Raw genomic sequence first — 4608 nt, 5'->3', positions numbered from 1 at the left:
CCAGCACAGGGCCAGCTCTAGGTGGCCCTGCTGGAGCAGGGAGGCTGGACCAGATGACCTCCAGAGGTTCCTTCCAACTTCAGCCATTCTGTGATGCCAGCCCCGAGACACCAATGTAGCTTAGACATCAAAACGAGTAAGAAATCAAGAAACGCCGTTGCAAACTCCAGCTTTGTTTCTTGCAATTAACAACCATCCCTACAATTGCAAGGCCATTAAGTTAAAAGTTCAAACTATAAAGCTAACATTCTTTTATCCTTACATCTCATTAGTAACAGAATCAGTTTTATTCTAGAAAGCTTTAATAGCCTCATTCATTACCACCAGGTGTCTTAATCCCCAAAGAGCAATGAACAAATTCAGAGCATACTGAATTATTGTACAGATATCTTCTAATGCAGGTTTATCCTTTGACAATAGCTGCCCCTTAAAAGTCCATAGGGAGCCAAGCTGAATGAGACTGAACGCAGGGTTGGGGTTTTGTTTTTTTTTTTTTGAAGTTTCATGTGTCAACTTTTAGCTAAATTCAACTAATAAACAGGAGTGCTGAGATCTAGGCTTGAAGCGCATCTATCACAACACTAAATGTGTTGGAACTTAGTTTTATACTTGAACAGGACGTTTCTGATCACCTTTATAACTGAGCGCCTCCCGTACCATCTCTGTGACACTTCGTATTTCATTTAGAGAAGCCATAAAGATTAAGGATTTGGGGCTTTTTGAAATAAGTCCACTACAAATACACCTTAATTTACTTGATGTGCCATTTATTACTATGCAGCGTCACTGTAAACAGCATATAATAGCTTCCCATCTTTTTCCTTTTTTTTTCCCCCCGGAGCATACTCTGCTTGCAGTGTCACTGAGTTTAAAAGGAATGGGATCTTTGTTATGCTTAGAGTGATGCATTTCAAATGGTACTTGATAAATTTTTCTTCCTTAAGAAACAATAATGAAAAGGGCAATAGATTGGAGGACACCACAGCATCTGACAAAAGCAAAGACTAATAGCCATTTCAAAGAATTCAGATCAAGTACCGTACCTTTCATTTTCCCATCTCAAGGGATAAAAAACTAAAAAGCTTCATTCATTCTGTATGACTAGCTTTGTACAGCAGAGTATTTTTATTTGGGAGGGATGGGACTGAAGGAGGAAGATGGGGATTGACCTAACTGAATATCATTGACCCAGTGATGCAGGGCTGGATCTCTTATTCGTAACCCATGCACAGCTGTACCAATATCCACAACACTTTTCAAGGTGACTTACATGGAAGCGTAGGGTTTTTTTCAAGGGTCTGACTCTTTCTACAACAGCAGTAGCACCTCTGGTGATACCAGGGAATACGAGGCAGGCTGTTACCTTCCTAGGAGTGGGTGTTCCCATCAAACATCACCCTTCCTATGCAATTTCACAGCAAAAGATTCAAGCACTGATGCCCAGATTCTCATTCTGTCCAAAAAGTGCAGGATTTGGATTTCTGTGTACAAAACTCCTTAGCACAATGATCAGTCTACGGAGGAGTCAAGCCAGCCATAAAGGCAACAGGCTTCTGGACTTCCCAAACCAGAGAAGTACCTTGCCCTGACACCCTATTCTAGCTCCCAAGGGGCTCATTCCGAGCCTGAACAACAGAAAGATCAAATCAGGATATGAAATTAATTCATTTACTCAAAGTAATAACTTGTATAGAGCGCTCCATAACTTATAAACCAAGTCTTCTGAAAGTTTCCTGGTTTTCCCCCTCCAACTGAGCATAAAGTAAGACACCTGATGCTTGTCAATGCTTCTGTACACCCAACTCTTCCTGTGTGTCAAAAAATCTTACAGCAACTCTTCAGCAGCTTCTGTGCAGCACTCTAGACAGGTCAGAGGAGCAAAGTTATCCATTTTCCACCTTAAAAAAAACCACCAAACCCCCCCAGAAATTATGGAGAGGCTACTGCATTGCCAGAAGTTTGTGCATGTCAGGAGATTAATGTTATGCTAGAAGCCCGCAGCTATCAGACACGCCAGTCTCTCCCAGAAGGTTTGAAAGGCAGTAATTACTAGGTTTTTCACACCACAGCTCAGTAGTTACATTAACCCCATCCTTCAGAATTTCTACCAGGCACCCACAGATGCTGAAAACCAGACCAGAAATGCCCTCCAAAGGGAGCAAGGCTTCTGCCGTTTCTTTACCTGCAATCATTCTGAGTTAGTCTCCTTCACAGGAGGGAGAAAAAAAAAATCTGCTGGGTTGCTGACAGCACATATGGCACACTCTGCCTTGGATTTATCTTCCACTCGAGAGAAACCCAAGAAAGAGACAAGTATCACAGAAGGATGCGAGACAAGAGTCAAGAGAAAGCTAGTCTAATGCTTCCAAGCCCTCCCTAAAGACGGGGGTTTAGAGATGAACTGCAGCAGAGAATACAATCTTCAGCCACATCCACCACGGCTCCTGCTAACATGCACATCAAATACTTTCTCCTACGCTTTGTGCATATGTGGCCTCAAATCTAACAACCAACTTAAAAAGAGAGTCCTCTCTTCTATCTGAGCACAGAGCCTTTGTCTTTTCTATTAAAAGTTGACTATGCCATCTCAAAAAAATAAAAGATTTGGTGATGAGATCTCTGCAATTGCAGGGACATGCTGTACCCCCTCGCCTACTACCCTCCTAATGCCCTACACAGGGACAGCTAACTTCAAAGAAAAAAAAAAAGAATGTTCTACAAAGCTATGGAAGTTCAGTTCTGTTTTAGGGTGGGTTTTTGGGTTTCTTTTTTTGAAGGTGGAGGCAAGTTTTGATACCCATCAAGGTAACAAGGTAATCCTCCGATTTCTTTGCTCTAAGAGATTCTTAGAGGACTGAGTCACGCTCACTGCAGCTGAGAAGTCACCTACTTGCCATCCCTCCTTTATTTCCCCAGTCACACCCTACATGGTCAGGCAGTCCAATTACAGTCATTTTAAGAGGGCTTTTTTCAGATGCCAGCAAAGACCGAACCAATGAAAGAGATCAGCAAACGCAAAATTTGACTCAACCTGGTCACATTAAAAACAAATTCTTTGAAACTCAGTTGGAAGGAATAGAGCTACAATGAAACAACTGGAATATACTTTGAACAAACAAGTATTTTTCAGAATGAAAGAATATATAAGGATGAATACAGCATCCAGAAGATGTTGGTCAATACAACAAAGTGTTGATAATGATAGTGCAGAAAGGGAGTAGGAACATTAGCAAATGGAAGAATAAGACAGAATTCCCAGTTCCTATGAAACATTTTTTTCTAGCAGAATTCAGAGGAAAAGGAAGATTGATGCTACATATCCTGAAATATCCTGAGTCTAATTTTAAGAGGCGCAATCCACACACTCCTTTGGAAGGAGTTTTGTACCTCTCCTTTGATTATCAGAGCTCAGCAGACAGCATGGTAAAGCTTGGTTATGTCACCAGCTGCCATTCCTCAACTTGCTTCAACCCATAAGACGTGCTCACACAAGTAGCTGGACCACCTTTCAAAGCACCAGAGAAACACCCATTACAAACAGAGCTGGAGCACTCTGGAGGCAGCTCTTCCAGTAGCCGAGCTTCTTGCCTGCATTTGGCTTGCCTACACGTAACAGCAAGTCACAGTTTAAACTATTCATGCTGCCACAAGAACACACTCCGCTGTAGGAGGACTGTTCCATAAGCTTCTGCCAAGCAAGAGTCTCAGTGGCCAACGCTCCTCCATTTAGAGAAGGACATGTACGAGAGCACTGTTGTCCCTCAGGCTGGTCACAGAAGTGTTTTGGTTTACCTGATGCTAGGCCTTTCAGTGTGGCTCAGTTTTCAGACTGGTGTGCCGAGCAGCACCAGAAATTCAGATGTCTGAGGGACTACCAAAGCATCCTAGTCAGAAATGCAAGTCTTGGAGAGAGCAAGATTTCAGAGACTGTCCCATGCATGTTTGTCTTGAAGACATTAACACATGGCAAGAAACTACTTCATGGGATGAAAAAAAAAAGACAAAAAATCAGCAGTGCAGTTTTACAGAGGGGCCATAGGAAAAAAAATCAGTCTGAAAAATGGTAAGAGGCACAAGTGGGCGAGCATGCAATGTGTCCCAAGTATAACAAAATCTAGATGGCAAGCTAACTCATGCTTTCTTGTCCTTTAAGGAAACAGGAGGTAGTGAAGAAAGCAGGACGCCAAAAGAGCCACAAGCTTCTCAACTGTGCTCAAGGAGTTCATCCTCTAACATTTGCAGAAGGTTCTTCTGCACAGATCTTGACTCTGTAGCCACTTCCAAGGCACAATCAGAACAAGCAGGTTCACTTCCCTGAACTTCTCCTACATCATGGCAGAGAGCGTGCATGGGAGTAGCAACAGAGCAAGGGAAAGGGCAGCAGCAGACAGCAGCGCAAACTGCACAGCAATGCCAGTCTCAAAAATTGTGCTGAAGGCACCAGAGAAGGCACTGGGAGCATGGTAGGGCACGTGCACGAGTGAGGCAAGGCAAGAATAGAACAGGAGAATGGAAAGGCGCTCAATGGACAAAAGAGCAGAAGACAGAAAAATATGGGAAAAGTTGGGAAAGCCAGCATAAAACAATTTAGGAAAAAAATGGCGAGAG

This window comes from Egretta garzetta, unplaced genomic scaffold (assembly GCF_000687185.1).
Source record: "Egretta garzetta isolate BGI_Z169 unplaced genomic scaffold, ASM68718v1 scaffold200, whole genome shotgun sequence".
Classification (NCBI taxonomy): Eukaryota; Metazoa; Chordata; class Aves; order Pelecaniformes; family Ardeidae; genus Egretta; species Egretta garzetta.
Note: the sequence above shows the minus strand (reverse complement) of the source record.